The following is a 10,188-nucleotide window of genomic DNA, read 5'->3' as shown; positions in this document are numbered from 1 at the left end:
GGGGCCTGGCGGCACCTATGGAAGGCCGCTAATCTGCCAGCAACCTATGACAAAATGGAAAACCGCAGGAGTGTAAGGAGACCTCAAAGTGGCACATGGCAGAGTGGAAGCAATGGGAGGCCGTACAGGGACCCAGGTCACACTGTGGGCTCAGCAGCAGCGTGACCAGGCGGTACGGGGGCCCATGGCCGATATGGGGCCTGGCGGCACCAATGGAAGGCCTGTAATCTGCCAGCAACATATGACAAAATGGACAACCGCAGGAGTGTGAGGAGATTTCAAAGTGGCACATGGCAGAGTGGAAGCAATGGGAGGCCGTACAGGGACCCAGGTCACACTGTGGGACCAGCAGCAGCGTGACCAGGAGGTACGGGGGCCCATGGCCGATATGGGGCCTGGCGGCACCTATGGAAGGCCGCTAATCTGCCAGCAACCTATGACAAAATGGAAAACCGCAGGAGTGTAAGGAGACCTCAAAGTGGCACATGGCAGAGTGGAAGCAATGGGAGGCCGTACAGGGACCCAGGTCACACTGTGGGACCAGCAGCAGCGTGACCAGGAGGTACGGGGGCCCATGGCCGATATGGGGCCTGGCGGCACCTATGGAAGGCCGCTAATCTGCCAGCAACCTATGACAAAATGGAAAACCGCAGGAGTGTAAGGAGACCTCAAAGTGGCACATGGCAGAGTGGAAGCAATGGGAGGCCGTACAGGGACCCAGGTCACACTGTGGGCTCAGCAGCAGCGTGACCAGGCGGTACGGGGGCCCATGGCCGATATGGGGCCTGGCGGCACCAATGGAAGGCCTGTAATCTGCCAGCAACCTATGACAAAATGGACAACCGCAGGAGTGTGAGGAGATTTCAAAGTGGCACATGGCAGAGTGGAAGCAATGGGAGGCCGTACAGGGACCCAGGTCACACTGTGGGACCAGCATCAGCGTGAACAGGCGGTACGGGGGCCCATGGCCGATTTGACCTCATTCATCCCATAGTCCTGCCGACTCACGAATAGCGTGGCCTCCTCAAAGGGCCTGAGCAAGCGCAGGTGTCACGCATGAGCTGACAATGGCTGACATCTAAGTTACACAGGGAGTACCTTTATCCGCTTTTAACATCAGGAAATCTGTGATGGCCTTTAGCTGTTCGTAAAGGCGGTCTAACATATGTAGGGTTGAATTACACCTTGTTGCAACGTCACAGCATGAGGAGTCGGTACGGGGGCCCATGGCAGATTACGTGCCTGGCAGCAGCAATGGGAGGCCCGTAATCTGCCAGCACCCTATGTCAAAAAATTCAACACACCAGCAGTGTGAGGAGACCTGAAAGTGGCACATGGCAGAGTGTGGCGATGGAGACAGCAGCAATGGGAGGCCGTACAGGGACCCATGAGAGACTCTGGACCTGGCAGCAGCATGAGGAGGCGGTATATAGGGGCCCATGGCAGATTAGGGGCCTGGCAGCAGCTATGGGAGGCCCGTAATCTGCCAGCACCCTATGTCAAAAAATTCAACACACCAGCAGTGTGAGGAGACCTGAAAGTGGCACATGGCAGAGTGTGGCGATGGAGACAGCAGCAATGGGAGGCCGTACAGGGACCCATGAGAGACTCTGGACCTGGCAGCAGCATGAGGAGGCGGTATATAGGGGCCCATGGCAGATTAGGGGCCTGGCAGCAGCTATGGGAGGCCCGTAATCTGCCAGCACCCTATGTCAAAAAATTCAACACCACAGCAGTGTGTGAGGAGACCTGAAAGTGGCACATGGCAGAGTGTGGCGATGGAGACAGCAGCAATGGGAGGCCGTACAGGGACCCATGAGAGACTCTGGACCTGGCAGCAGCAGGAGGAGGTGGTATATAGGGGCCTATGGCAGATTAGGGGCCTGGCAGCAGCTATAGGAGGCCCGTAATCTGCCAGCACCCTATGTCAAAAAATTCAACACACCAGCAGTGTGAGGAGACCTGAAAGTGGCACATGGCAGAGTGTGGCGATGGAGACAGCAGCAATGGGAGGCCATACAGGGACCCATGAGAGACTCTGGACCTGGCAGCAGCATGAGGAGGCGGTATATAGGGGCCTATGGCAGATTAGGGGCCTGGCAGCAGCTATAGGAGGCCCGTAATCTGCCAGCACCCTATGTCAAAAAATTCAACACACCAGCAGTGTGAGGAGACCTGAAAGTGGCACATGTTTGAGGCATGATTCATGGCGGATTTAGTCAGTTGTGTCAGGAACTGGTGGTTTGAAATCCAGACTAATCCACGCCTGATTCATTTTCACAAACGTGAGTCTCTCCACACTTTGGGTGGACAGTCGTGTCCTCCGCGGAGTTACAATACCTCCTGCCGCACTAAACACGCGCTCCGATGCCACGCTACTGGCCGGGCATGACAGCCTTTCAAGGGCAAATTCAGCTAGTTGGGGCCAAAGGTCAAGTTTCGTTGCCCAGTAGTCAAGGGGATTGTCTACCTCGGTTGGCAGGGTGCTGTCCAAGTAGGCCCAAGCCTGTTGTTTGAGCTCCTGCTCCAGGTCCACCTGATGCTGCTGCTGCGGCTGGTTAGTAGTTTCCTCACTGCGCTGGTGAAGAAAGCTACTCATCATCGACTGCAGACTGAGGCAGCCGCTGCTGGTGGAGCTGCCACTGCTCCTACCACCCCACCCCTCCCCTGCTGCCATGCCAGCGGAACGCGAGCGCACAGGGCCCACAGTGTCTGAGGATGGACGTTGGCGCACAAAGGCAGAGACCAACTGACTACATAGGTGGTTTTTATAGTACGTAATTTTGGCCTCCCTCTCAGCAGGTGTGAAAAAGGCCACCATTTTGGACCGGTAGCGAGGGTCCAACAAGGTGGACAGCCAAAAGTCATCCCTCTGTCTGATGGTTATTATTCGGCTGTCGCTACGCAAGCAACCGAGCATGCTATGGGCCATTTGTGCCAAGGAATGCGAGGGACTCCCTGCCTCCATCTCCACAGCATACTGCCACGGTGCGTCTGGGTCCTCTGTCTCCTCCTCCTCCTCCTCTACCAGATGCTCCTGCTCCTCCACTCCTGTCCGCTGAGTGGAAAAACCACCCATTTCACTCAATAATTCCTGAGCACAAATGTCCTCCTCTACCTCGTCCTCTTCTTCCTGTCCTGCCCCCACAGGGGTCATGTGGCGTTGAGATCTGTGCGCCACGTCTACCGCACCCTGACCAGCCATTGTTAACAGCATTTGTTCCAGGACGTGCAACAGAGGAATGACGTCGTTCATCCCATAGTCCTGCCGACTCACGAATAGCGTGGCCTCCTCAAAGGGCCTGAGCAAGCGGCAGGTGTCACGCATGAGCTGCCAATGGCTGACATCTAAGTTACACAGGGGAGTACCTTTATCCGCTTGTAACATCAGGAAATCGGTGATGGCCTTTCGCTGCTCGTAAAGGGGGTCTAACATGTGTAGGGTTGAATTCCACCTTGTTGCAACGTCGCAGATCAGGCGATGCTGTGGAATTCCGTTCTGCCGCTGCAGCTCAATGAGGGTGTTCTTTGCGGTGTAGGAATGGCTGAAATGCATGCACAGTTTACGTGACATTTTAAGGATGTCTTGCAGTGGGATGGTGGATTTTAGGAACCGCTTGACAACCAGATTGAACACGTGAGCCATGCATGGCGCATGGCACAACCTTCCTTGACGCAGAGCAGACACCATGTTCTTTCCGTTGTCGGTCAACATGGTTCCGATTTTCAGTTTGCGCGGAGACAGCCATCTGTCGATTTCTCTGTTCATTACACTCAGAAGTTCCTCCCCTGTGTGACTACGTTCGCCAAGGCATACCAGGTGCAGCACAGCGTGACACCGTTGCGCCCTGCACATGTGATATGCCGGTCGGGTAATGGGACTTGGCACGGGGGTGGCGGCTGAGGACACGGCGGAAAAAGAGGTGGTAGAGGCGGACATGTTTGCTGGACCAAGGACGTGCAAACGTGGAGGCAAAAGCGTCGTGACCTGTCCAAGTTGCTGGTGCGGCTGTGCCGGCACCACGTTCACCCAGTGGGCCGTAAATGACATGTACTGTCCCTGACCGTAGTTACAGCTCCACACGTCGGCGCTGCCGTGCACTTTGGCAGAGACCGACATGCTCAAAGACTGGCCCACCATCTCTTCTACATGTGAATGCAGGGCTGGCACTGCCTTTTGGGCAAAGAAATGCCGGCTTGGCACTCTCCACCGCGGCGCGGCACAAGCCATCATTTCTCGGAAAGGTGCTGAGTCCACCAGTTGGAAAGGGAGGGACTGCAGCACCAGCAACTTGGACAGGAGGACGTTCAGCTTTTGCACCGTCGGGTGCGTGCTCGCAAACTGTTGTCTCTTGGAAACGGATTCCAAGAAAGACTGTTGACGGAATCCGAGAAGAGGAGTAGCAGGAGAAGGAGCATCTGAACGAGCGGAAGATGCCAACGAGCGACAACTCCCCTCAGCAGAGGTGTTGGAGCCTTGACTGGCTGATAGAGGGTGATTGACGACGTCGGGTGATGGAGCAAGTAACAGAGCGGGTGATGGAGCGGGGGCTGGGGCAGGCAGAACCGCCGTATCTGTATCACGGTTTTCCCAGGCCACCGAATGGTGACGCTGCATATGCTGACGCAACGCTGTAGTCCCAACATGGGCCCCCTGGCCACGCTTGCATTTCTGGCCACATAGTCGACATACGGCTACGTTTACTTCCTCGGGCGGCTTGACGAAAAATTGCCACACCACCGAGTAGGAAACTTTGCCCCCGCTACTCCTCACTGGCTGACTGCTACTTCCTCCGTGCGCACCGGCACCACTACTGGCCGTGGTGGTAGGCTGCAGTGGAGCTGGTGCTCTACTCCGTGGACGTTTGGCTCCACTGACACTGATGCGACCCTGCTGCCTCCTGGGCAACCCACCGACTGTTTCGCTCGCTGCCAAGCTGGCACCCTCTTCTCCTGATGATGCGGAAGAAATTGCCTGATGACGACGAGGCAGCCAAGTGCGATCAACCTCCTCATCATCAAGTACGGTCTCCGCCTCACTACTAGCCCCCTCGGCTGCGTCTGGGTCAGGAGACAGACCTGTCTCTAGACCGGCTACAGAGCCACTCTCCTCGCCAGTACTTCTTCGCCTGGCTGCTGAAAAGGCCGATGTCTCCCCCCGTTCCTGACCGCCCTCCGTTAGCTCTTCCTCACTGTACAGTGGGGCTGAGCCCACAGCATGCGATACTTCGCTTGGTGAGGGAACAGCAAAGGACAGGGGCAGGTAGAGGACATGTGATTTCAGTGGGCTTGCTCCCGGGCCATGCCAACTAACGGTTGTGTCTGACGTACCCACCGACCGTTGGCTGTAGGTGTCAGAGGTGACCTGGGAAGAGGAAGACGACCGAGCCAACCAATCAATGACGGCAGGGTTGTCGGTGGAGACACGACCGCTGGATGACACCGGGAGCACTGGCCTCTGGCTGCGAATAGTGCTGCCTCGACCCCTTCCTCTGCTGCCACGTCTGCTCGCTCCTAAAACATTGCCTCCTCTGCCACTCCTCTGCATGTTGTCTGACATACTCTTTAATTCAACGATTATGTGTCCCTGAGTAACAATTCTGTGTCCCTGAGTAACAATTCTGTGTCTGTGCGAGTAACAATTCTGTGGCCCTAAGTAACAGTTCTGTGGCCCTCAGTAACAGTTCTGTGTCTGTGTGAGTAACAATTCTGTGTCTGTGCGAGTAACAATTATGTGGCCCTAAGTAACAGTTCTGTGGCCCTCAGTAACAGTTCTGTGGCCCTGAGTAACAATTCTGTGTCTGTGCGAGTAACAATTCTGTGGCCCTAAGTAACAGTTCTGTGGCTCTCAGTAACAATTCTGTGTCTGTGCGAGTAACAATTCTGTGTCTGTGCGAGTAACAATTCTGTGGCCCTAAGTAACAGTTCTGTAGCCCTCAGTAACAGTTCTGTGGCCCTGAGTAACAATTCTGTGGCCCTGAGTAACAATTCTGTGTCTGTGCGAGTAACAATTCTGTGGCCCTAAGTAACAGTTCTGTGGCCCTCAGTAACAGTTCTGTGGCCCTGAGTAACAATTCTGTGTCTGTGCGAGTAACAATTCTGTGGCCCTAAGTAACAGTTCTGTGGCCCTCAGTAACAATTCTGTGTCTGTGCGAGTAACAATTCTGTGGCCCTAAGTAACAGTTCTGTGGCCCTCAGTAACAGTTCTGTGGCCCTGAATAACAATTCTGTGTCTGTGCGAGTAACAATTCTGTGGCCCTAAGTAACAGTTCTGTGGCCCTCAGTAACAATTCTGTGTCCCTGATTAACGTTTCTGTGGCCCCAAGTAACGGTTCTGTGGCCCTCAGTAACAATTCTGTGTCCCTGATTAACGTTTCTGTGGCCCCAAGTAACGGTTCTGTGGCCCTCAGTAACAATTCTGTCTGTCCCTGATTAACGTTTATGTGGCCCTAAGTAACGGTTCTGTGGCCCTCAGTAACAATTCTGTGTCCCTGATTAACGTTTCTGTGGCCCCAAGTAACGGTTCTTTGGCCCTCAGTAACAATTCTGTGTCTGTGCGAGTAACAATTCTGTGGCCCTAAGTAACAGTTCTGTGGCCCTCAGTAACAATTCTGTGTCTGTGCGAGTAACAATTCTGTGGCCCTAAGTAACAGTTCTGTGGCCCTCAGTAACAGTTCTGTGGCCCTGAATAACAATTCTGTGTCTGTGCGAGTAACAATTCTGTGGCCCTAAGTAACAGTTCTGTGGCCCTCAGTAACAATTCTGTGTCCCTGATTAACGTTTCTGTGGCCCCAAGTAACGGTTCTGTGGGCCTCAGTAACAATTCTGTGTCCCTGATTAACGTTTCTGTGGCCCCAAGTAACGGTTCTGTGGCCCTCAGTAACAATTCTGTGTCCCTGATTAACGTTTATGTGGCCCTAAGTAACGGTTCTGTGGCCCTCAGTAACAATTCTGTGTCCCTGATTAACGTTTCTGTGGCCCCAAGTAACGGTTCTGTGGCCCTAAGTAACAGTTCTGTGGCCCTCAGTAACAGTTCTGTGTCTGTGCGAGTAACAATTCTGTGTCTGTGCGAGTAACAATTATGTGGCCCTCAGTAACAGTTCTGTGGCCCTGAGTAACAATTCTGTGTCTGTGCGAGTAACAATTCTGTGGCCCTAAGTAACAGTTCTGTGGCCCTCAGTAACAGTTCTGTGTCTGTGCAAGTAACAATTCTGTGTCTGTGCGAGTAACAATTCTGTGGCCCTCAGTAACAGTTCTGTGGCCCTGAGTAACAATTCTGTGTCTGTGCGAGTAACAATTATGTGGCCCTAAGTAACAGTTCTGTGGCCCTCAGTAACAATTCTGTGTCTGTGCGAGTAACAATTCTGTGGCCCTAAGTAACAGTTCTGTGGCCCTCAGTAACAATTCTGTGTCCCTGATTAACGTTTCTGTGGCCCCAAGTAACGGTTCTGTGGCCCTCAGTAACAATTCTGTCTGTCCCTGATTAACGTTTATGTGGCCCTAAGTAACGGTTCTGTGGCCCTCAGTAACAATTCTGTGTCCCTGATTAACGTTTCTGTGGCCCCAAGTAACGGTTCTTTGGCCCTCAGTAACAATTCTGTGTCTGTGCGAGTAACAATTCTGTGGCCCTAAGTAACAGTTCTGTGGCCCTCAGTAACAATTCTGTGTCTGTGCGAGTAACAATTCTGTGGCCCTAAGTAACAGTTCTGTGGCCCTCAGTAACAGTTCTGTGGCCCTGAATAACAATTCTGTGTCTGTGCGAGTAACAATTCTGTGGCCCTAAGTAACAGTTCTGTGGCCCTCAGTAACAATTCTGTGTCCCTGATTAACGTTTCTGTGGCCCCAAGTAACGGTTCTGTGGCCCTCAGTAACAATTCTGTGTCCCTGATTAACGTTTCTGTGGCCCCAAGTAACGGTTCTGTGGCCCTCAGTAACAATTAAGTGTCCCTGATTAACGTTTATGTGGCCCTAAGTAACGGTTCTGTGGCCCTCAGTAACAATTCTGTGTCCCTGATTAACGTTTCTGTGGCCCCAAGTAACGGTTCTGTGGCCCTAAGTAACAGTTCTGTGGCCCTCAGTAACAGTTCTGTGTCTGTGCGAGTAACAATTCTGTGTCTGTGCGAGTAACAATTATGTGGCCCTCAGTAACAGTTCTGTGGCCCTGAGTAACAATTCTGTGTCTGTGCGAGTAACAATTCTGTGGCCCTAAGTAACAGTTCTGTGGCCCTCAGTAACAGTTCTGTGTCTGTGCAAGTAACAATTCTGTGTCTGTGCGAGTAACAATTCTGTGGCCCTCAGTAACAGTTCTGTGGCCCTGAGTAACAATTCTGTGTCTGTGCGAGTAACAATTATGTGGCCCTAAGTAACAGTTCTGTGGCCCTCAGTAACAATTCTGTGTCTGTGCGAGTAACAATTCTGTGGCCCTAAGTAACAGTTCTGTGGCCCTCAGTAACAGTTCTGTGTCTGTGCGAGTAACAATTCTGTGTCTGTGCGAGTAACAATTCTGTGGCCCTAAGTAACAGTTCTGTGGCCCTCAGTAACAGTTCTGTGTCTGTGCGAGTAACAATTCTGTGTCTGTGCGAGTAACAATTCTGTGGCCCTCAGTAACAGTTCTGTGGCCCTGAGTAACAATTCTGTGTCTGTGCGAGTAACAATTCTGTGGCCCTAAGTAACAGTTCTGTGGCCCTCAGTAACAGTTCTGTGTCTGTGCAAGTAACAATTCTGTGTCTGTGCGAGTAACAATTCTGTGGCCCTAAGTAACAGTTCTGTGGCCCTCAGTAACAGTTCTGTGTCTGTGCGAGTAACAATTCTGTGTCTGTGCGAGTAACAATTCTGTGGCCCTAAGTAACAGTTCTGTGGCCCTCAGTAACAATTCTGTGTCTGTGCGAGTAACAATTCTGTGTCTGTGCGAGTAACAATTCTGTGGCCCTCAGTAACAGTTCTGTGGCCCTGAGTAACAATTCTGTGTCTGTGCGAGTAACAATTCTGTGGCCCTAAGTAACAGTTCTGTGGCCCTCAGTAACAATTCTGTGTCTGTGCGAGTAACAATTCTGTGGCCCTAAGTAACAGTTCTGTGGCCCTCAGTAACAGTTCTGTGTCTGTGCGAGTAACAATTCTGTGTCTGTGCGAGTAACAATTCTGTGGCCCTCAGTAACAGTTCTGTGGCCCTGAGTAACAATTCTGTGTCTGTGCGAGTAACAATTCTGTGGCCCTAAGTAAAGTTTCTGTGGCCCTAAGTAACAATTCTCTGGCACTCAGTAACAATTCTGTCTGTCCCTGAGTAACAATTCTCTGGCACTCAGTAACAATTCTGTCTGTCCCTGAGTAACAATTCTCTGGCACTCAGTAACAATTCTGTGTCTGTCCCTGAGTAACTATTCTGTGGCCCTAATAACGTTTCTGTGGCCCTAAGTAACAATTCTCTGGCACTGAGTAACAATTCTGTCTGTCCCTGAGTATGAATTCTGTGGCCCTAACTAGCGTTTCTTTGTCCCTAAGTAATGATTCTGTGGCCCTCATTAACAAGTCTGTGTCCCTGAGTAATGGTTCTCTGTCCCTAAGTAACTTTTCTCTGTCCCCAAGTATCGTTTCTGTGGCCCTAACTCTGTCCCTGTCCCTAGTACAGAGCGGTCTGCCGCTGTTCAATGACTGCAGGCAAATGAAGAATTCCAAAATGGCCGCTATTTATAGCTCGACCATTACACAGTGCTGGCTGGCTGGCTGCTGATTGGCTGATGCGATCACATGTCGTTGAGGAATGCATTATGGGTCAGCGCGCCTTGTCTGCGCGCCTTCCCAGACATCCCCGCTCCGTCGCCGCACATGTCAGCCGCCATTTTCTGAAAAATTTCGATTCGCGCGTCCGAATTAGGCTATTTTTCGGATTCGGCACGAATCGAAATTTTTCCGATATTCGACTCGAATTCCACTTCGGCTACTTCGATTCGCTCATCTCTAATGAGGACCATTAACAGAGAAAACTGGAGAAAAGGTGCAAGAATCGGGCCGAAGAGGTAAAAAAAATGACAAATAGTGATCAGTATGTACAGGAGAGGAGTGTGGAGGTATGACAGTGATCGGTGTGTACAGGAGAGGAGTACGGAGGTATGACAGTGATCGGTATGTACAGGAGAGGAGTGTGGAGGGTATGACAGTGATCGGTATGTACAGGAGAGGAGTGTGGGGGGT

This window comes from Staurois parvus, unplaced genomic scaffold (genome assembly GCF_062004578.1).
Source record: "Staurois parvus isolate SC_StPar_1 unplaced genomic scaffold, SC_StPar_1.0 ptg002365l, whole genome shotgun sequence".
In the NCBI taxonomy this organism is placed as follows: Eukaryota; Metazoa; Chordata; class Amphibia; order Anura; family Ranidae; genus Staurois; species Staurois parvus.
The sequence above is the reverse complement of the archived record's forward strand: the minus strand, read 5'-3'. Positions refer to the sequence as shown.